Genomic DNA, 24,680 nt, shown 5'->3' on the forward strand with positions numbered 1-24,680 from the left:
GGTCCAAGATGCCGACTTCTACAAAGAAGGGATCCGTATGCTCCATGACCACTGGACTAAGTGTGTAAACATAGGAGGGGACTATGTTGAAAAATAAATGTGCTAGGTTTTCTAAAATTGACTTCTTCTACCCTAGGCCACAAACTTATCAATCACACCTTATAAATAATTGTAATGAAACTGTTATTTTGTTTGGATGTTTAATGCTCACCATCATTTACACATTGTGACACTAATCTAAACAAAGCTTTTTAACAACTTAAAATTTATGATAATACCAAAAAGCCAGTGTGATTTTCATGATCATTGTTAGTCTGATATAGAACCAATTCAGTTTTCAGTCTTTGATCTTGGAGTTCATCTGCAAGAATTAAAACAGAGTAACCAATTGAATTGTACTTTATTCATGTTTCTATTTCCACAACAAGGTATCGTACAAACTATTTTATTCTCCCTGAAACTAAATGTATTATGTTTTAAACTTCTTGCAATAGATAAAGTAAATGGGCCGGTTTCTCTGGCAGTATAGTCCCTAGGCCATGGGAAATATTAAATAGCACTGTGATGATTTTTTTTGTTCCTGTTTTAATCTTGGTAATTAAATGCTGATCCAAGATCACATTTTTTTCTATAAAAAGTTATTTGATTTGTGATTTTTCTGTTTTTACATTATGAAATATGCTGTTGCATTATTTGATCCCAATCACTTCTCTTGCCCATTGTACTTGGTAGTTAGCATTGCTGAGTATTGTATTCCTGAATGGTGGTGAGTGTACAATGAACCAAGTAGAATGCATTGGTGCTTAGAGTAACTGTGTGAAGGGGATATTCACCAAGTTCTGAAGACTGCCTATGACTGGATGAAGCACTGGGAAAAGCAGTGTGTGTATTTGTGTTCTACTCAATTTTGCTACTCCAAATAATATGGACAACAGCATTTTATTTTATCTTTAAATTGTTTGATTTCAAGTAGATCCTTAAAGTAAAATTGAATATACCTTATTTCTTTTGTATCTGTATTTGACAAATACCTTGCCCAAAAATTAAAAAAAATTATTAACCAAAATTAACTTCATTCAAGAATAAACTGTGCAACCCCTTTTCCTTTTTACATTTGTAGACAATGCGTTTAATATTAAATTATATTTAATATTAAAACCAACAACACTGATGCTGCTCAGTCCCTACCCCCGCCCCAATAATGGAAGAGCACTATATTAAAAAAATTACTATGGAACAAAGTGATGTTAATTTTGTTTGCATCCAAACTTGAGCAACTTTTTGCATTATGATCTATTTAGGTGCATAAGCCATAAATGTATTGTGGAATTAAAACAAAAAATCCATTCTATAAATTTCCTCATTCATTTTAAATGCAATGTGGGAAAGTGTGTACATGCTGCTTAAAATAAATGTAAAAGAATCGTATCCAAATATAAGCATCCATGTGCCAATGTTTTCCCTGCAGAATGTTGAAGTATTGAATTGTTTGTTACTTAAAAGATTTATGCTGTTTTTAAACCTCTGGTTTTAAAAGAAAATTAAACAAATTCATTTTTAATAAAATTAAGATGGTTTCCATTATCCTCATGCTCTTCCCTTAAATAAAGCATAAAGCATTGCTGGAATATAACAACATACATCAAAGTTGCTGGTGAACGCAGCAGGCCAAGCAGCATCTGTAGGAAGAGGTGCAGTCGACGTTTCAGGCTGAGACCCTTCTGAAGTTCCTTCAGTTAGTCCTGATGAAGGGTCTCGGCCTGAAACGTCGACTGCACCTCTTCCTACAGATGCTGCTTGGCCTGCTGCGTTCACCAGCAACTTTGATGTATGTTGCTTGAATTTCCAGCATCTGCAGAATTCCTGTTGTTTGCGCTGGAATATAACTTTGGTTTTACAAGATTATTTTTTCAAACCTGTATTTTTAAGGCAGCATTGAAGACACTTTGACCTATGATGCTAACTCTGTTTCTCGCTCTGCAGATGCTGCCTGACGTGCTGAGTATTTTCAGCATATGCATTTTTAAAATTCTATTATTTATGCTTGTTCCCAGGAATGATATTGTTTGGATTTGTAGAACATCATGATATGCCCCTTCTTATTTCGTTATATCATTCCCAGAAATTGGAATGTGAATTATACTTGCTGTACAATTAAGAAGTCTTAGAAATTTTAACCAAACCCCCTGTAGATGTAGCAAATACAAAGACTGACATATCTGTGTATTTTAATCATTATTTAATTTGGGCCAATGTAGCTGAATTCTGCGAAGCAACATTGTACAAATTAAGCACTGTTAGAAACTGAATTTCCACAATAGTTGATCTTCTCTTGTTTGTTTCCACAATAGTTTTTTTATTTGTAATAAATATAAATCATTGCCAATGAAAGAAATGGTTGTTAAAAGCTAAACTTGTATACTTAATCAAATGACAACCAATGACTTTTCTCATAGAAAACCAGGAGAAAAATCTGAACACAGATTGGTGTATTTAACCTTCCCTCAAATAGGGTTATCAGTAGAGTGCTGTAAATAAATAATCTTCTCATTTGATGCTGTGTGTAACCCAAAAGGATGCTAAGAAAATGGTTGTGTGGAACTAACATTTATTTTCAATTAAGGTAGAAGTTTACCTATATTGATAACTGCTCCTTCAAAGTTATTCAATGTATGTGAACTAATTCAGAGTACTTTGAGAGCTGTGATCAGGCGCTTGTTCTTAATATTTTTAAGTTGATTTAAATGATTTTGTAATGGGACCATGTAATGAACATGTTTTCTTTGTATACTATTTTTTTTTGGTGACATACTTTCTGACAATAAACACATTTCGGCAAGCAGAACAATTTTTCTTCTAAACTAGTGCATGTAAACCTTCTGTTAATTGACAAAAGGTTGTCTATTTAATGGTAAAATAACTTATAACATTGATTGATTTGATAGAAAATATCACTCCATTACCCCTTTTTTTTAGTATTCAGCATACTATCTGGCTTATATGTAATTTAATAAGTCATAAAAAAATAAACTAAAATGGTGAACATCACATTATTTTCATGAAAATACAAGGAATGATTGAGCAAATTTCAGAAATCAGTTGAAATTTGGTCAGTCGTGTAAGCTAATGGGTTAGATGAATGAATGGATGCCTGTTTCTCCTTGTGTTAGATGGATACCAGTTATGCCTTGTGAAGCAATAACCAGATGCAGTTGGAACTTTTGGGTGTACATTAGCCAAATGTAGAATATATTACCCAGCAATATTTGCTTTAATCCATCCTTGTCAGAAATGCTGTCACTGGCACATGGATGAAAGGAAAATAGAGAGTTACGGGGTAGTGTGGGTTTAATACTTTTTTAAAGGAATATATGGGTCAGCACAACATCGAAGGCCGAAGGGCTGTGGTGTTCTAGAGGATAATTATCATTTTTAGGTTTTTTTGTCCTAGGAAGGCAGATGTGGAATTTCTTCAATTACTTCAAAACATAGTATCACAATGATCGAGGAAATACCCATAAAAATAAAGATTTATCTGCAACTTGATTACCTACTGTATTATAGTATACTGTACATTCAGTTACTGCTTAAATCAGATCTAATATGGCTGCCTCCTTTATACTTTGGGTGTACATTAGCCTGCTTTGCACACAATGAAGGATCTCGACATTGAACCCTAGCTTTATAAAAGATATAACAAACTCTAAAGCAGGATCTGATACAGGAATTATCTTTTTAAAAAGTGTTCCCTTGACAATAGGAAAAAACCCAGTAAGTCAACAGGAGATGCGTGGAGAGCTGCCACTAAACCTAATCGCTTTGTATGCATTTTCCATTGTTCTTTTACATGGTCTGTGGAATCTACATGTTATTAATAAATCTGTTATAAAACACAGAATGCTGGATAAAATTCAGCAAACCACACAGCAACCCTGGTAAGAAAACAAAATGAATATCTCAAGTCAAGGACTCTTGCAATAAGTGTGTGTGTGTTGTGATGGTTATATTTTCTCTTTCCCGGTTCTGTCAAAATGCCTTCACCCAGAAAAGCCAGCTAGCTTCTCATTCCATGGTTGCTGCCTGACTGGCATTTTCTATTTTTATTTCTGCTTTCTAGCTCCTGCAAGTTTTTAATTTTCATTATCAACACTATTTATATAGACCAACTGGCTCATTCAAAATCAATACATTAAATTACAAGCTATATCATTTTTGCATTTTGCTATGCAGTATTCTAGTAATATTTTATATGTTTAAAGTTATTTTTATAGAGCTGTAAACTCATTTAAACTTCTACGGAAGGTTTATTAAATGCTTCACTCTTATTTAAATATTTTAAGTAAATCAAATATTTTAATTTGACAGCTTTGAATTACAGTCTAGATAGACGTAAATGATTAACATTTTTTATCCTTTCTTGACTGTGCCCACTTAATCCATATATCTAGTTAAAACATAGTGAAGTGCAGGCTTATTAGCTGATACTAAAACTGTATTCTACTGGATTATTCAGAAGTGTTTGGCAACACACTGACACCATTGACCATGCTTGCCATATGTTATTTTTGTTCTTTCTGGCTAATAAAGAATACATTGCATGTCTGTCTATTTGAATAAGATCCAATGTGATTCCATCTGGGTTGGATGATAAGCCGTCCCAGGCAGACATCCTTAAATTAAAAAAATATTTTCAATAGTGTCGATTAAATTTTGGTGTGTGTATCTTACATTATTGAATACATTTCCCAGGGCTCGAATTGTGTCTTGCCTTACTACTATTAAAATTGAAGTTGGGGTTGGGGTGGAGAATTGTAATTACAGGTAGATTATTAAGAGTTTATCCAAAATTAGAAGCTAGCATCTGTCCTTTTGTCACCTTGCCACGTGTTTTATTTCCCCCAGATTGAATTGCAATATCAAACTTTGTTTGCACAAAGTGATACATTGTTAATTTTTCTTTGTCAAATTGCACTATGCATATAAATTTATTTTAAGTTCTGGCAGATGTGATTTCTACTCTGATTTGTAATTTTAACACTAAATTTGGCCCCTCTCCCCACCAATCTGTCTGCAGTTCTGCCAAATTTCAATCTACTTGTCTTTTCATTTCACAATCATTGACTGGACATGTGTCATTTGTGGTCTTGCGGCTAGTGCAAAGCCTGACTTCAATCACCTGATTTCCACAAGTACACTTCCAAGAGAACGTGCAGAAATGCTATCTTGAGTAGGGAATGTTACTTACTAAATGTTACTTCCCCAGGCCAAAGTGCGAGGGGTGATTGATAAGTTCGTGGCCTAAGGTAGAAGGAGTCAATTTTAGAAAACCTAGCACATTTATTTTTCAACATAGCCATCTCCTACATGTACACACCTAGTCCAGCGGTCGTGGAGCATACGGATCCCTTCTTTGTAGAAGTGCTCCACAGCAGGGGTGATTGATAAGTTTGTGGCCTAACGTAGAAGGGGATGAGTTATTAACTTCAAACTTTCTGCATTATCACTCAGAGTTGAACTACATGTGCATGTAACGAGAGCATCTTGGATCTCTAGCTGGTCCACAGCTGGGATGATTGATAAGTTTGTGGCCTTGGGTAGAAGGTGATGAGTTATACAGCTCTCGTTACATGCAAGTGCATTTCATCTCTTTGAGTGAAAATGCAGAAAGTTTGAAGTTAACTCATCTCCTACCTTAGGCCACAAACTTATCAATGACCCCTGCTGTGGACCACTTTCTGGAGGTCCAAGATGCCGACCTCTACAAAGAAGGGATCCGTATGCTCCACGACCGCTGGACTAAGTGTGTAAATGTAGGAAAAATAAAAAAATGTGCTAGGTTTTCTAAAATTGACTCCTTCTACCCTAGGCCATGAACTTATCGATCACCCCTCGTAGAGCTAATGGGACTTGATGTTTCAATCCCTATGATAAGTCGGCACTCTCAATGTTGGCAGTGGGCTTAGAGTGGTGACAAGGAGGGTTGATACCTCATCGGGGTCATCAGGTGGGCACCCTCCTCCTTTGACGTTTCGTTGATAAGCCCACGACATCTCCCGAGGGCTCAACGGTGCTACCTGGCGTCCCAGATACACCCACCTCAGTTCTACCCTCCTGTCTTCATCTTGCAGCCCAGTTGTTGTCTTTCCTTTTAATCCAAATCCAATTACTGCTTTCTTCTGCTGCATTTGACAAGGACTTGATTGCTTGTTGGAGTGAATAACCCCTCACCCCCATCATCTTCAATAGACTGATCATAGATGTAGCCATAAATCCCCTGCATCCCACTTCTACAGGGAAAATCTTGGTCTTCCAGCCATTCTGGGCAGCTTCAGTTGCCAGTTCAGAGTACTTGTTCTTTTTCCTCTCATGAGCTTCTTCAACACCATCTTCCCATGGTACTGTCAATTCCACAACATATGCCAGCTTGGCTGTTGTGGACCATAGGACCATGTCTGGCCGGGGTGTTGTAGCCGCAATGTCTGGGGGAAACACAAGCTTTTTTCCCAAGTTCACGTCCATTTTCCAATCCCGAGCAACCTGCAGAACATTTGCATCTTTTGATGTTATATGGTGCTCTTGAGGCTGGCCTGCTGGTACAAATCTTGTGATGTGAACATTTCTTGCCGATGTTTGTGGGAGAGCATTTGTGGTGATTCATCTCTGTTCCAAGATTGATGCCAACTGCCTGAGAACTTGGTTATGCTGCCAAGTGTACCACCCTGGGTGAAGCTCGTGGTGCATCCTGTTAAAATGTGCCTTAGTGATCCAGGTGCTTGATAAAGAGAGCAAATGGGGTCTTCTCCCCACCACTGGTTCAGGTTCTGGGGTGTGGGTAGGAGGTCATGTGCCTCTGATCACAAAACTTAGCTGAGATCCCTCCATCTCCCAGATGTCACGCCAGCTGAGTTTCCTCTTTTCCAGGCTCTCCCAATTAGTCCATTGGCCCTGCTTGGCCATTGAGACGGCCCTGGTGTGTTGCTCTGCCTCCTCCTGTCTTCTCAACTCCTCCACCATGAGCCGTCTCTTCTGCACTGATGTTGCCTTGTGCCATTGAGGAGTCTTTAGGACGAGCCCGAGCCCGGCTCTCCCAAGTTGGACTTGGCCAACTGCATCCCTGAAGCGAAGAGCAGACTTCGCACTCTGAACAGCTTCAGATGGGGTCCACCTCCTCCCTGTTGCCACACGGGGGGCCGCTGTTCGAATAACAGTATCTTCAGATTCAGTGAGGGTAATGATCAACCTTGCTTTGGTGCATTTGAATTCTATCACAAGACTTGCAATTGGTAATTCTAATTTGCCGTTCACGTACAGTCCAACAGGACTTAAACATCGTGGAAATCCAAGCCACTGTTTCACATGTGTGCTGATCACTCTTTCGAGCTTTTCCACCTTGTTGATGGGGATTTCATACACTGTTAAAGGCCACGTGAGTCTTGGGTGTATTCCGAACTGGAAGCACCACAGTTTGAGTTTTCCCGGCAGCCAGGTCTTGTTGATATGAGCTGTGTACATGATGGTATCCTTTTTGGGTTTAAACTGCTCGGTGTCCTTGAGCTTAGCATCATACCATCGGCCCAAGCTCTTCACTGGTATTTCTGAGACAGTTGGGACAGGTGTTCCATCAATATGAAATGTTTTATGCGTGACCTGACCTTTGACAATGGAGATGCCTCTGTACTTGCTGGGCTTGATCTTCCTTGCCCATGTGATGATTTGATGAAGCTTTCTCAGAAGTCTCTTGGTGCAGGGGGCAGTTGTCGTCAGTATTGTTATATCGTCCATATAGGCTCGTATCAGTGGTAACTAGCCCTTTTCCTCCCGCAACCCATTTTGAGGCTCTGATAATGAGCTCCATTGCCATGGTAAAGGCCCATGGGGAGATGGTACACCCTGCCATGATGCCTGCTTCCAGTGGTTGCCAAGCTGTGGTGAAGTCTGATGTTGTAAGACAAACTTGCAGATCCTGGAAGTAGTGTTTTACCAGATTTGTTATTGTTGCAGGCACCTGAAAGAATTCAAAAGCAGTCCACAGTAGGGAATGAGGAACTGATCCGTAGGCATTGGCCAGGTCGAGGAACAAGACATGCAGATCCTTTCTTTCTTTCTTAGCCATCTGGATTTGATGCCATATGAAACTGGTATGTTCAAGGCATCCCGAGAAGCCTGCTATGCCAGCCTTTTGGTTTGACATATCAATGAATTAGATCCCTCAGCCAATCACCAACCTCCAACAAAACATGTTAATGAGCACAAATCTGGCATCCAAATAACTCAGTTATTCTGCACAGGAACCGTTTGAGTTTTAACATGTCAGATAACCAAGTGTTGAAAATTGTACATTCTCTCTCTCCCCCCCCCAAAGATAAATATCCTATAAATATCCTCCATTAACAGTAACTCTGGTTAAGCTGTGTACAAATTCTTGCTCTATTTATTTTCTAGTAGATTGCTACTGAAATGATTAGGAATAACTTAAATGACCTACTGTGATTATATGGTGTTGCATAACAATTGTAAATCATTATAGTAGTTTTCATCTTTTGAAGAACAACAGCTGGCAGTAAGCTGGTTTTGTGGTTTTATTATCATAATAGTTCAATTGAGCTATTGCTTTGCACCTAACTGTCATTTCTCTATATTTATTACCCTAATATACTTGAGCAAAAAAAAAACTGACAATGCACTGCAACTCTAAAGACTTTGGACATGGCTAAACAAGTCCACAATAAATTGTTGAGTGTTTATACATGCTGGAAATATTTTATTTGATATATCTGAGAGAATATGCCTAGATGGGGAAAAAAATCAATAATAAACTGCAGATGCTGGGAAACTTTATTTAAAACAAGCACATCCTATAAATGTAAACAGGAGGAATTCTGCAGATGCTGGAAATTCAAGCAACGCACACCAAAGTTGCTGGTGAATGCAGCAGGCCAGGCAGCATCCTATAAATACTCAGCAGGTCAGGCTGCATCTGTGGAATGAGAAAGGAAGTCAATGTTTCGTGTTTCCAAAGTTGACACTGTTTTTCTTCCCACAGCTGCAGACTGACCTAAGAATTTTCAGCACTTTCTGCTTTTGTAACAGAAGACAATAGTACCTCCCACCTTCCACAGTAAATGCGTTAACTATAGCTTTACAGTGTTAATATGGGTGTCCTCTTTGGAATACATGTTTAACAATAATGCACTTTGAAAATAGACTTGTTAAAAATTATACTGCTTCACAGAAAATTTGTGTGAATTCCACTTTCCTTCCATTTGATCACTGAATTTGTTCTTCGCAATTCCAAACATACTTCTGTAAGAAGAATCCTCTTTAAAGGCAATTAAAAAAAAACTTACTGTGATGTTAATGAAAAGGGTGGCTATTGTTGCTGAGGTGTTCCTTCCCTTCCCTGCATTATTGCTTGGTATTCCTCAAAAAAAAGGTGGTCACTCCAGAGTGTAGTATTTCCCAGAGTGGATGCTTGATTGTTGAGACTGTTGAAACTTGTGGACACCACTGCGGGGAGGGGGCAGGTGGTGAGAGAAAATAGATCCGAGGATCAGGCATGAACTTCCTGAATGGTAGAACAGACCTTGTTTAAGTTTCCAGTTTTCCCCCTGCATTGGAGACACAAGGTAAAGAGTAAACAGTTGATGTTTCTGTCCAAGATCCTTCATCGAGATTTCCATAGATGCTGCCTGGCCTGCTGATTTCCTCCAGAATTTTGTGTGTGTTGCTTTGTACTTCCAGAATCTGCAGATTTTCTTGTGTTTGTCATTTAACAACAGTACTAGTTGCCTATATATTATCTTAATTCAGGATCTTATCTAATTTTCTCCTCAATAATATTGGTATGTTTAAACAATTCAGCAGATCCTGTCATGTCTTTTATCACCTAATTCATTTGGAAACATCTGAATTGTAAATTCCAAAATTTTACCAAACTAAACTTTGTCAGTATTTCATAATATCCATATAAATAATGTTATAATAGTACATTTAGCAAACCATTCAATGTTATCAGAACTAACTTGATGTGTTGCATCATTACTTCCTGTGCAAGCTTTTAGTGATCAATGATTGCACTTCATCACGTTAAAGTGGTGTGATCCTATGTATTTGTGAAGGAGACAGTCACAGCTGCGGTATTATTCCAGTACAATTATACAACAACTCAGTTTTTTTATATGATAAATCCAAGCAATTTCTTATTTGGACTCTAATATTTAAGTGTTTATTGATGATTTTATGGCAATGTCTCATTCTCTGGCTCTGGTCAATACTTTGACGGAAACTTGAATGTCAGTCACAGCAAACATAGAAATCTACGGTACATTGCAGGCCCTTTGGCCCACAATGTTGTGCCGACAATGTAATCTAATGTAGAATGCCTAGAATTACCCTACTGCATAGACCTCTATTTTTCTAAGCTCCTAAGCTTATTTTCTAAGCAGCTTTGAGTATCCTATGGACATGGACCCCAGATCTCTCTGATCCTCCACAATGCAAAGAGTCTAACCATTTATATTATATTCTATCTTCAAATTTGTCTTACCAAAATAAACCACTTCACACTTATCTGGGTTGAACTCCATCTGCCACTTCTTAGCCCAGTTCTGCATCCTAGCACTGTCCGGCTGTGACCTCTGACAACCCTCCAGACTATCCACAACATCCCCACTGTGTTATCAGCAAACCTACCAACCCACCCTTCTATTTCCTCATCCAGGTTACTTATAAAAATCACAAAGAGGAGGGGTCCCAGAAATGAATCCTGCGGAACACCACTGCTCACTGACCCCCATGCAGAATACAAAACATCTATAACCACTCTTTCCTTTCTGTGGGCAAGCCAATTCTGGATTCACAAAGCAAGGTCTCCTTGGATCCCATGCCTCCTTACTTTCTGAATGAACCTTGCAAGGGAACCTTAACAAATGCCTTACTGAAATCCACATACACTACATCCACTGCTCTACCCTCATCAATGTGTCTTGTTACATCCTCAAAGAATTCAATTGTCTCGTAAGGCATAACCTGCCCTGGACAAAGCCATGCTGACTAACCCTAAGCAGATTCGTCGTCGTTAGGTCGCATCTGAAATTTCCAGTTGGCAGACGATTTCTCTCCACACTGCTCTGTCCCGACACTTGTCCACAACATCCCTAGATTTGTCCAGCTTGGTCCAATCCTTGATGTTAACCAGCCACGTTGTTCTTTGCCTTCCTCTTCCTTTCTTTCCCTCCAGCTTTCCCTCCGACATGGTGTAATCTCTCCGCATAATGTGTCCACGATAAGCAACCTTTAACTTCATAATCTTCTCCAGCAATATCCGTGGTTTACCAGCTTCGGACAAAACCCTCTCATTTGAAACTTGCTCTACCCAGCTGATCTTCAACATTCATTGATAGTACCACATTTCAAAAGCGTTAATTCGTTTCATGTCATCCTTCTTCAGGGTCCATGTTTCTGCTCCATACCTCAGTACTGACTATACATCACACTCGAGTAAGCGGATTCTACTTTGGATGTCTACCTTCCAATTGCATAGTAGATCGTTTAGCTTCATGAACAGGGTCTTAGCCATACCTATTCTCTTCCTGATCTCAACTTCACATCTCCCATCATCTGTCAGACAACTGCCAAGATAATCAAACTTTCACGCCTATTCAATGTTTTGTCCATTCACTTGTAACAATACCATCATGAATGAGTCTTTAGTGTTTGTTTTGCTTACCACCATCGATTTTGTTTTCTTATGGTTGATTTTAAGTCTGTAGTCAAGGCTTTTCTCATTCACTTTATTCAGCATAATTTGCAATTCGCATTCGCTGTCAGCTAACAACGCTGTGTCGTCCGCATACCTGACATTATCCACCTTCCGGCCTCCAATTGGAATACCTGTCTCCTGATGGTCACATTCCCGAAAAATCCATTCTCCGTAGAGGTTAAACAAATCCGGTGATCCAACACGGCCTTGCCTTACGCCTCGTTTAATACATGCCCATGGTGATAGCTCATTTTCTACCCTGACTGCCTCTTCCTGTTTCCAATACAAGTTCCTTATTATCTGCACATTCTCCCATCCCAGATCAGATTATGTCTCTCTAAATGCTCATAAATCCTGCCTCTCAGGATCTTCTCCAATAACTTGCCCACCACTGAAGTAAGACTCACTGGTCTATAATTTCCTGGGTTATCACTAATCCCTTTTTTGAACAAGGAGAAAAATATTTGACGGGTGGTGGAACGGCTGGCCCTCTGGTGTGGTCAGAACAATCTGGAGCCAAGTACGCTCAAGACTGTGGAGATGACAGTGGACTTCAGGAGGAGCCCCCCAATACTCCCCCCACTCACTATACGCAACAGTACTGTGTCTGCTGTGGAGACCTTCAGGTTTCTGGGTGTCACAATCTCCCAGGACCCGAAGTGGACACCTAACGCGGACACTGTTATCAAAAAGGCTCAGCAGAGGTTGTATTTCCTACGTCAACTCAGGAAGTACAACCTGCCTCAGGAGCTGCTAATTCAATTCTATTCAGGAATAATCCAGTCTGTTCTCTGTTCGTCCATCACTGTCTGGTTTGGATCAGCTACCAAACAAGACAAGAATAGACTCCAAAGAAGCGTCAGGGCTGCGGAAAGGATTATTGGTGTGAAGCTGCCCTCGATCCAGGACTTATATGCATCTAGGGTCAGGAAGCGAGCAAGCAGCCTCATTGTAGACCCATCACACCCTGGACATCACCCATTCCAACTCCTTACTTCTGGTAGGCGCTTTTGATCACTGTATGCCAGGACAAATAGGTACAAGAACAGTTTCTTTCTGTATGCCATCAGTCTTATGAACACTTGAATTTTATTCTATTATAAACCAAGTCCACCTGTACATTCACAGGTACACTTCATTGTATAGAGTTCACGATTATTTGCACTATTGTTTGCTTTTTGATTCTGTACAGCGAGAGCTCAGGGAAACCGGCATCAAATTCCCTGTATATGTCCACATACTTGGTGATAATAAAGGATTCTGATTCTGAATTTGCAACCCTCCAATCATCTAGTACTTTTCCCATTCCTATTGATGATGCAAAAATAATAACCAGAGGCTCAGCAATTTCTTCCCTCGCTTCCCACAGTAGCCTGGGGTATATAGCATTATATGTAACAAGGTAAAGAACATTTTTTTTTAATCTTTGCTCCTTTTCTAATTAGTGATAGGGTTGCCCATAATTATACAGTCCAGTGATTGTGGTGACAATTGAATCATTTCAGTCAGATTTGGTTTCATTGAGTTGATGTCATCTCTCAGAACACTTTCTTGTAATCTGTTTTTATGTACTCACCATCTACACCTGATTCTCCTGTGTCCATTCTATGCTAGAATTACTGAGGTACGGTAGAAAACTTCCTTTTGCATCTGCATAGATCATTGAATCATATCCGTGCATCAAGGCAGTGTAAAGAGCAAAACAATGCAGAAATATGTTGTTACTGGTACAGGGAAATGCAATGTAGGCAGCCAGTAAGGTGCAAGGCCTTGACAAGGTAGGTTGTGAAATCAAGAATTCATATTATCATACAAGAAGTCCGTTCAAAAGTCTTACAAAAGCAGGATGTCCTTTGTCCTGTAATCTGTAGTAATCAATTAATTTGCCAGTACATCTCTGTAATGGAGGAAGAAACCAGCACACCTTAAGAAAACTTACATGGAGAACAAGCAGCTAATGTCAACACTGACCTGTGTCAGTAGAACTGTAGCTGCAGTGTCTATATTCCAATAAAATATTTAGAACTGTCCTGGTCCGTGATGGTAATAATTAATTGGTTCTTGAAGCCACAGAGGAAACAATTGAAACAAGCAGTTTTCAAAACTTATGAAGGAAGTAACTGGTGATCCACAGCCATTCAGAAAGCTCTGTTCTTAAATTCCAGGATATAAAGACAATAATTTTTTTGGGGGGTGGGGGGAAGAGATGACAGAATTATTGTCAACTTGGAGAAAAGCATCATGCCATTTTCCTGCAAGTCTGTGAAAACCTACAGGAACATTACCACATGAATTGGTCACACTGCCTTTCAGACCTGCTCTGACAAGCATTTAGATCACAGTTGATCAACATCTTGACCACTTGATCATCCTGATCATACAAATACCCCTCATACACCAAAAACAGAAGGGCAGATTTCTGATATACACCAGTTGACATTGTTATGAAAACTTCTAGAAGAATGGAATTCTTGACTACTTGTTATTCAAAAGAACTTTACATCTGATTGATTACCAGTGAGGACACAGTGAAAGTAACATTTTCACTTTAGTCAAGCAGTGTAGACATTGCTATCACATCTAGTATTTACTATCCATCTCTAAAAAGATGTCAGTGAATTGTCTTCTTGAACCACTGAGGCCTTTGTGATGATTCACAAAGTGCCAGTTGGAGTGTTTTGGGATTTTGACCCGGGACTGAAGAAACATTTTCATGCCCATTATGATGTGGGAAATTGGGGAATTTGTACGTGGGATAAACACATGACTCCTACCCTTATTTTGGGAGTAAAAGTCACATTTTGGAGCTAATTGTGTCCCTTTCTCTGATTTCTTTCTCTTTAATGTTTTTTCTCCCTTTCTGTATATCCTTATTAATATATAATCCAGAGAGCTGCGCAAATATCAGGATCGCTTGGGCAACCATAGTCTTGTTCTATCAGATATATTTCCTTTGCCCTAACTATCCCTCCCCTATTGTCTCTGCAACTTAACTAATTTCGCTATTCAGAGACAGCATGCTAGTGTGGCAATTAGCATAATGCTTTATAGCACCAGCTGTAAGATTGGGTTTCAATTTGTGCTGATTGTACTGTGTGGGTTTCCTCCAGGTGCTCTGGTTTCCTCCCATATTCCAAATGTGTTAGGGTTAGTAAGTTATGGACACGCTATGTTGGCAGCAGAAGCATAGCAATAGTAATGGGCTGTCTCCTGTACATCTTTGGACTGTTGGTCTAAGTTTGTTTAATAGTCAACCACACACACAGATACCGCCAAACAAAACTGTGTTCCTCCAAGGCCAGTAGTCAGGCACAAGCAACAGCCCATAGGATATATAGTTACTATATTAGAAAAATATACACTCCCACAAAAAGAAGTCTAAGTCCCCGAGTGCTATGGCCTGTGGATTGATGGTGCATTGGAAGTTGTCCTGGAGCCACATTTCTGCAAGAACAACTCATTGTGCACGCGTGCAGCCATAGAGGAGCACAAACCAACGTGTCTTCCACCAAGTGAACACTGGGGAGCAGCACCAATGACAGAAGCAAGGAATCCACTATGCTCACAGAAACCTCTGCACCCTCCCACACCACCTCTGGCATTTCCTCCCCTGCATGGCTGGAAGAGGTGACCCCATGGCATGACTGCCCCTGATCCATGCAACAACTGAGGTAATACAGCTGCACCCCCATCTGGTCTCAGCAGTGAACCAGACTTGTAGTATTCTACATTACCAATATCTAACAAGGTCTTGCAATCACAATAAAAAAGTCTAAGACACTGTTTGTTGAAATACACTCTGCCTCTTCGCACTGACTCTTAATACCTTCATCCCTGTGTTGCTGTAGTAGGCGACACGATAGGCAACGTCCAGTGCCATCACTATCCAACAACTTGCTGTTGAGTAAACCTAGAGTACTTGATGTTCTTAATACCCAAGTGTGTTGTGATTATAAAAATGATGTAAAGGATGAACAATTACACCATTAGTTGGACCCGGAGTGGCTGCTGCGAACATGTGTGCTGCCATCTTACCATAAGATGACACAAACTACGCATCTCAATGTATGTTTCGATATTTTGATGTGTATGTGACAAATAAAGCTAATCTGTGATCTTTTCTGATGTTTTTTTTAAGCTGAAATGTTAAATATTTCACTTTCTACAGATGCTGTCTGATCTACTAGGGTTTCGACCATTTTCCATCTTTTAGTTCAGATTTCCAGTGTCTGTATTTTTATTTTCAATAACCACGCACAGAATGAAGAACAGAACAGCACAGAAACAGGCACTTTAGCCCATGAGGTCTGTGTCAAACACAATGTTAAATTAAACTAAATCTCTTCTGCCTGCACATGATCCATATCTCCCCATTCCCTGCATATTAATGTTTCCATTTCCATTATGACCTCTCTTGCATGGCTCGTGCGGCAATGAAGTTCAATGCAAGTATCAAGAGTCTCCTTTCATCTTTTTCTTGCCTATTTGAGACATTGACCAGTGATTTTAGCAATTCTTAATGTTTAAAGCTGCTTTGATCTTGTGTTCCAAGGCAGGAATGAACATCTCTCACTTTCTTGCAGTTTCCCCCAATTTTCTACTTGTTTAACCATTTATTTACACTAGTTGTTTTAATCGTGCATCACAGCTATAATGAGAAGAAAATACTGTATCTGTTCTGATTCGCTCTTCTGATTATGACACTAAAGAAATTTGGCATGACACCCTTTGATCCTCACTTAGTTTTCTGGACGCAGCATGGCTTGGTATGGCAACTGCTCTACATGAGACCACAAAAACTTGTAGATAGCTGTGGACACAGCTTAGCTTATCACAAAAACCAGCCATCCTCCATGGACTCCGTCTACATTTCTCACTGCCTCAGTAAAGCATCTAGAAAATAAAAGATTCCATCCACCCCAGATGCTCTCTCTTCTCCCCTTTCCTATCAAACAGAAGATAGCCCAAAAAACCTGTGGCACCAAGCTAAAGGACAAGTTCCACCATACTGTTGTAAAACTACTGAACATTTCCCTAGTATGATAAGATAGACTCAACTTTACAATCCACCTCTTTGTGTCTTTGCACCTTACATCTACCTGCACTGTACTGTAACAACGTATTCTGTTATTGTTTTACATTGCACTATCTCAATGACTGTGAACCGAATTGATCAGTATCAATTGTATGCAAAATAACCTTTCTATTGTACCTTGGTATATGTGACAATAATAAACCAACTTACTTCACAGACCAGTAGCTTTAAGATAACTTCATTTTTCCTTAACCATATCTTTCCCCTCCATTACGATTGATATTATGTAGCCAAACCTGTTCCATTTAAAAACCACAAACACGAGGAATTCTGCAGATGCTGGAATTTCAAGCAACACACATAAAAGTTGCTGGTGAACGCAGCAGGTCAGGCAGCATCTCCAGGAAGAGCTACAGTTGACGTTTCGGGCCGAGACCCTTCGTCAGGACTAACTGAAAGAAAAGCTAGTAAGAGATTTGAAAGTGGGAGGGGGAGGGGGAGATCCGAACTGGTAGGAGAAGATGGGAGGGGGAGGGATGGAGCCAAGAGCTGGACAGTTGATTGGCAAAAGGGATATGAGAGGATCATGGGACAGGAGGCCCAGGGAGAAAGAAAGGTGGGGAGGGGGAGCCCAGAGGATGGGCGAGGGGAATAGTAGGGACAGAGGGAGAAAAAGGAGAGAGAGAAAAAGAATGTGTGTATATAAACAAATAAATAACGGATGGGGTACGAGGGGGAGGTGGGGCATTAGCGGAAGTTTGAGAAGTCAATGTTCATGCCATCAGGTTGGAGGCTACCCAGACGGAATATAAGGTGTTGTTCCTTCAACCTGAGTGTGGCTTCATCTTTACAGTAGAGGAGGCCGTGGATAGACTTATCAGAATGGGAATGGGCGTGGAATTAAAATGTGTGGCCACTGGGAGATCCTGCTTTCTCTGGCGGACAGAGCGTTCCTCCCCTCCCCCTTTTCTTTCTCCCTAGGCCTCCTGCCCCATGATCCTCTCATATCCCTTTTGCCAATCAACTGTCCAGCTCTTGGCTCCATCCCTTCCCCCTCCTGTCTTCTCCTATCATTTCGGATCTCCCCCTCCCCCTCCCACTTTCAAATCTCTTACTAGCTTTTCTTTCAGTTAGTCCTGACGAAGGGTCTCGGCCCAAAACGTCGACTGTACCTCTGCCTAGAGATGCTGCCTGGCCTGCTGTGTTCACCAGCAACTTTGATGTGTGTTGCTGTTCCATTTCCTTCTCTTCCACCTTCCTCTCCTCCCATATTGAACAAAGATGGAGTTTCCTTTGATTCACTTTCACTCTCAATAGCTGCTTCATTAGTCATTTCCACCACCTTGAACATATTGCCACAATCAGAAACATTAACCATCCATTCTCATCATTTGTCCACAATGGTGGTTCATTCTTCCACCACCATCAACATCTGTTCCCTTTTATCATAGTTCCATTTAATATCAGAGAATGTATACAATATACAACCTAAAAGTCCTGTTCTTTGCAGACATCCACAAAAACAGAAGGGTACCCAATGAATGAGTGGCAGAAAAAATGTTAGAACCGCAAGAACCCCTCCCACACACAAGCAGCAGCAAAGCATTGACTCTCCCCCACTTCAGCAAAAAGCATCAGCACCCTCCACCCACCAAGCAAGAAAGACCACGACCTGCAGTACAACAGAACCTAATCATTCCCCTGACAATTCTCATTCTCTCCCTCTCTGTCCCATAGAAAGGGGCACCAAAAGAGAGGTGTCACACAAGATGAAAAACAACTTGCTGGTTATGATGTTAAAATCTGCTGTGTTGCTTCCCCCCTCCTCCCCGGAATTCTCTGACTCGAGAATCGGCAACAAACTCTTCCCCCACCAGATAGACAGCAATTCGAATAGAGGCCTCCAACATCTGATCCACTGTTTGTGATATTCTGTTTTCTCCTGTTCAATTGCAGTGGATGCAATACATAACCCATTTCCTATCATCCAGGAAACCAAACAGTCCCTCCAGGTGAAGGAATGATTCAATTACAATTTAGCCAATCCTGTATTCAGTGCTCCTAATGTGGCTTCATCCACAATGGAGAAACCTAACAGAAACAGAACACCTCTGTTCAGTCTGCAAAGAGCACCTTGAATTTCCAGATCATCTCACTAATTATCCAACTTAGTCAAACCTTTTGGTCTTTAGCCTTTTATTCTGCTCAAACCAGCTTGAAGAGCAGATTCCCATATCTAGTCTCTGCACATTACAGCCCTCAATTTGGAATGCACATTTTCAGATAACAATTCTATCTTGATAAAGCTCATCAATCTGTAATATTAATTCAGTTTGTCTCTCCTGATCAGATCTAACTGGGTATTTCCAACATTCTCTTTGACTTCAGATTCCCAGCAATTGCCATCATAGGGTGTTACAGGGCAGAGGTAATTCCTTTGGTTATTATAAATCTATAATAACCGTTAACAACCAATTTACGCTAATCCTATGCTAATCCCATATTTTATTCTCCCCACGTTCTAATCAATTCCCCCAATGATTTTAAGGAAGAGGGAGATAGATTCTCGATTGGTGAAAATTTATCAGGGGATAAGTGAGCATTGGGGTTACAGCCAAGGTATTTTTGATTGACAAAGCAGGCTACATAAGTCTGCCTCTTGTTGTACATTTGACAGTGTCATTTGGTTCCTCCCTCTCCACCTCTTTCTCAGCAACTTTAAACATGTTTGCTCAGCTTGACAAGCGTTGACCTGAAACATTAACTCTGGATGCTACACCATAGCAGGTTCTGATAGTGCTGGGAGACAGTGCACAGAAGGTTCACTCAGATCTTACCTAGACTGAAGATGTTAGTTAAGTGAAATTGAATTGTCTGTACTCGTTTTCCAGATAGTGAAAGAGGCTAGGGGTGATTGTTTACGTGCTCTGCACTTTCTCTATAGTGCTACATTTTATTGTTATTGTTTCACCTTGTGCTACCTACCTCAATGCGCTGTGTAGTGATTTGTCTTTATGTACAGATCTGCATCATCTGCTGAGAATTTATAAAGGACCGATATATAAGTATTTGGCTAGACATGAACTGATTAAGGATAGTCAGTATAGCTTCATGCGTGCTAGGTCACGTCTAACCAATCTTGTAGAGTTTTCTGAGGAAGTTAGCAAGAAAATTGATGTTGTCTACATAGACTTCAGCAAGGTATTGACGAGGTCCTACATAGGAAGTTGGTCAAGAAAGTTCAGTCCCTCAGCATTCAAGATGAGGTAGTAAATTGGATTAGACATTGGCTTTGTGGGAGAAGCTAGAGAGTTGCCTTTGACTGGAGGCCTTGAGACTAGCTGTGTGCCGCAGGGATCGGTGCTGGGTCCGTTGTTGTTTGTCATCTATATCAATAGATCTGGATGATAGTGGTGAACTGGATCAGCTAATTTGCCGATGGACACCAAGATTGGGGGTGTCGTGGACAGTGACGAAGGCTATCATGGCTTGCAGAAGGATCTGGATCAGCTGGAAAAATGGGCTGAAAAATGGCAGGTGGAATTTAATGCAGACAAGTGCGAGGTGTTGCACTTTGGTACAACCAGCCAAGGTAGGTCTTACACAGTGAACGGTAGGGCACTGAGGTGTGTGGTAGAACAATGGGATCTGGGAATACAGGTCCATAATTCTTTAAAAGTGTTATCACAGATAAATAGGTTTATAAAGAAAGCTTTTGGCACATTGACTTTCATAAATCAAAGTATCGAGTACAGGAGATGGGATGTTATGTTGAAGTTGTAAAAGATGTTGGTGAGTACTTCCAGTAATGCCCCTTCACCATTCCCCATTCCATTTCCCTCTCTCTCCTTATCTCCTTACCTGCCCATCACTCCCCTCTGGTGCTCCTCCCCCTTCCCTTTCTTCCATGGCCTTCTGTCGTCTCCTATCAGATTCCCACTTCTCCAGCCATTTTTTTTCACCAGTCAACTTCCCAGCTCTTTACTTCACCCCTCCAACCCTTCCAGATTCACCTCTCACCTTGTATTTCTTCCGCCCCCCCCCCGCTACCTTCTCACTCTGACTTCTCGTCTTTTTTCCTCCAGTCCTGATGAAGGGTTTCTGCCTGAAACATCGACTGTACTCGTTTCCATTGATGCTGCCTGGCCTGCTGAGTTCCTTCAGCATTTTGTGTGTGTTGCTTGGATTTCCAGCGTCTGCAGATTCTCTCTTCTTGGTGAGTATTGTGTGCAGTTTTGGTCACCCATCTGTTGGAAAGATACAAATAAGTTTAAAAGAGTACAGAGAAAATTTACAAGGATGTTGCCAGGTCTGAAAGACCCGAGATATAAGGAAAGATTGAACAGGTTAGGATTTTATTCCTTAGAATGTAGAAGACTGAGGGGAGATTTGATAGAGATATACAAAATTATGAGAGGTATAGTATGGGTAAATGTAAGCAGTTTTTTCCCACTGAAGTTGGGTGGGACTAAACTAGAGGTCATGGGTTAAGAGTGAAAGGTGAAAAGTTTAAAGGGAACATGGGGTGAAACTTCACTCAGAGGGTCATGAGACTGTGGAATGAGCTGCCGGCATAAGTGGTGCAGGAGAGCTTAAGAGAAATTTGGATGGGTACATGGATAGTAGAGGTATGTAGGTGCAGTCAATGGGAGTACAGTTTAAATGGTTTCAGCATGGACTAAATGCACCAATGGGCCTGTTTGTGTGCTGTACTTCTCTATGGCACTACAGTATTACTCTATGACATTGGTCAGACCACATTTAGAGTATTATGAGCAGTTTTAAGCCCCATATCTAAGAAAGAATGTGCTGGTGTTGGAGAGAGTCCTGAGGAGGTTATGAGAATGATCATGTGAATGAAAGGGTTATTGCATGAGGAGTACTTGATGGCTCTGGGCCTGCGGTCACCTGAATTTAGAAAAATGAGGTAGGATCTCATTGAACCCATCGAGTACTGAAAGGCCTAGATAGTGGACGTGGAGACGATAATTCCTGTAGTGGGGGAATCTAGGACCAGAGGGCCAATCTCAGAATGCAAGGACAGTCATTTAAAACAGAGGTGAGGAGGAACTTCTTTAGCCAGAGGGTAGTGAATCTGCGAAATTCATTGCCACAGACGGCTTGTGGCAAGCCAATGGGTATATTTAAAGTGGAGATTAGACACTAGTCACTAGAATACTACAGCACAGTACAGGCCTTTCGGCCCTCGATGTTGTGCCAACCTATATATTCCTAAAAAAAAGTACTAAACCCACACTACCCCATAACCCTCTATTTTTCTTTCATCCACGTGCCTGTCCAAGAGGCTCTCTAATACCCCTAATGTTTTAGCCTCCATCACCATCCCTGGCAAGTCATTCCAGGCACCCACAACCCTCTGTGTAAAAAAACTTACCCCGATGTCTCCCTAAACTTCCCTCCCTTAACTTTGTACATATGCCCTCTAGCGTTTGCTATTCGTGCCCTGGGAAACAGGTACTGGCTATCCACCCTATCTATGCCTCTCATAATCTTGTAGACCTCTATCAAGTCCCCTCTCATCCTTCTACACTCCAAAGAGAAAAGTCCCAGCTCTGCTAACCTTGCCTCATAAGACTTATTTTCCAGTCCAGGGAACATCCTGGTAAATCTCCTCTGCACCCTCTCCATAGCTTCCACATCCTTCCTATAATGAGGTGACCAGAACTGAACACAATACTCTAAGTGTAGTCTCACCAGAGATTTGTAGAGTTGCAACATGACCTCTCTACTCTTGCACTCAATCCCCCTATTAATGAAGCCTATCATCCCATAGGCCTTCTTAACTATCCTATCAACCTGTGCAGCGACCTTGAGGGATGTACGGCTTTGAACCCCAAGGTCCCTCTGTTCATGCACATTCTTAAGTAATCATTAACCCTGTACCCAGCTTTCTGATTTGTCCTTCCAAAATACATCACCTCACACTTATCCAGATTGAACTCCAGCTGCCACTTTTCTGCCCAACTGTGCATCCTGTCTATTTCTTCTTGTAACCTTCAACAACCTACTGCTCCATCCACAACTCCTCCAAACTTCGTGTCATCTGCAAACTTACTTACCCATCGTTCTGCCTCTTCATCCAGGTCATTTATAAAAATCACAAAGAGCAGAGGTCCCAGGACAGATCCTTGCGGCACTCCACTAGTCACCAACCTCCAGGCAGAATACTTTCCTTCCGCTACTACCCTCTGCTCTCTTCCTGTAAGCTAATTTTTTATCCAAACAGCCAAGGTTCCACTGATCCCATGCCTCATGACCTTCTGGATGAGTCTCTCGTGGGGGACCTTGTCAAATGCCTCGCTAAAATCCATGTAGACTACATCTACTGCCCTACCCTCATCAATTTCTTTTGTTACCTCTTCAACAAACTCAATTAGGCTCGTGAGGCATGACTTTCCCTTCACAAAGCCATGTTAACTATCCTTGAGTAGACTGTACTTCTCCAAATGCTCGTAGATCCTATCCTTAAGAATCCTTTCCAATAGTTTGCAGGCCACGGACGTAAGACTCACCAGTCTATAGTTCCCAGGATTCTCCCTATTACCTTTTTTAAACAAGAGAACTACATTTGCCATTCTCCAATCCTCCGGCACCTCCCCTGCGGCCAAAGAGGATTCAAAGATCATAGCTACTGCTCCAGCGATCTCTTCTCTCACTTCCCACAGCAACCTGGGGTATATCATGTTCGGCCCTGATTTGAGGTTGATTTGTCAGGGCGTCAAAGGTTAAGGGAAGAAGGCAGGAGAGTGGGGTTGAGAAGGAAAATGGATCAGTGATGATGATTCGAATGCTTGAATGGTGATAGCCTAATTCTCTGCTCCAATGTCTTACAGTCTTATGGCCCAACAGTATGCAAGTCAAGCCTTTCTCTGTATGTGTGACAATAATCATTTGCCCGACGCCAGCCCCCTAGGCCTGAGTCGACATAGTAGTAGTAGTAGAAGACAATAATAAACCAATTCCAATTCAAGAATATAAAAGGCACAGATACCTGATATAGTCAAATAATTTTTCCATATCAGTGGTATGAATACAAAATGGGCAATCTTAGGGTGAGATGTAGGAGATTTAAAGGGGATATTAGTGGGTATATTGCTTCACAGAATGATTGATATTTGTAATAAATTGCCAGGCAAAGTGGAGACACCAAATATAGTTAGAGGAATTTAGATGGAAACTTAAAATGGCAGGGAATATCATCTTACAGGCAAACGGTAAATGTGTTTAAAAAGTCGGCAAAGGCATGATGGGGCATCTCTGTTGTATGACCTGACATTTCCAGCATTTTCAATGTTTTATTTATTTCACGTTGTGAGTCTGCTCCTTTATTTTACACAAGTCTCTTCTCTGTTTTATAAATCTACCCTTTGTAATGAATACAAACGTTGGCCTTTTGTTTTTCAGCTGCATACTCAAAACATAAACTTCTAAGCCGCCTGCCTGGTGCGTCCCTATTTTCTGCCTTTTATTGTTGTTTCAGATTGTCAATGGCTGTAGTTTTATTTTGCAATGTGGAAAAAAAACAAACTTCACTTGCAGAATTCCGGAAATTCAACGTGCGTACCAACCTGAAGGACGGGAAGTAACGAAAACACCCAGAACTTGATAAGGGAAACTCACCTGCAAGCGGGTCAGGTACGTGCGAGGCGAGAAAGGGAAGCCGGGGCGCGCGCACGCTCCGTGTACAGCGGGTCCCATGGACGCCACGCGCGTCCACGGCGTGTACAATGGATTGGGGGGGGGAGAGCGCGCACGACGCGCGGGTGTGTGTGTTGCACGGTGGGGGGGGGTGCTGTTGGAGGAGGGGGTTCGCGCGCGCGCTTATGTATGTACGTACGCGCGAGCGAGCGGGCGAGTGTGCGC

At 41.1% G+C, this 24,680-nt stretch overlaps 1 long non-coding RNA gene across 2 annotated transcripts; it reads right to left on the reverse strand.

The window, feature by feature from the left end:
• Positions 1–103: 103 nt before the first annotated feature.
• LOC134353403 (uncharacterized) lies at positions 104–24,497 on the reverse strand. Of its 2 annotated transcripts, none has more exons than XR_010019613.1 (4): positions 24,438–24,497; positions 20,847–21,043; positions 9,348–9,608; positions 104–361 (listed from the first exon to the last, which is right to left on the reverse strand). It is a non-coding gene; the product is annotated as an uncharacterized LOC134353403 (long non-coding RNA). The 2 variants fall into 2 exon arrangements; XR_010019612.1 differs by lacking the exon at positions 104–361 and adding an exon at positions 8,783–8,977.
• Between the last annotated feature and the right edge of the window lie 183 nt (positions 24,498–24,680).

Source organism: Mobula hypostoma, chromosome 10, assembly GCF_963921235.1.
Source record: "Mobula hypostoma chromosome 10, sMobHyp1.1, whole genome shotgun sequence".
Classification (NCBI taxonomy): Eukaryota; Metazoa; Chordata; class Chondrichthyes; order Myliobatiformes; family Myliobatidae; genus Mobula; species Mobula hypostoma.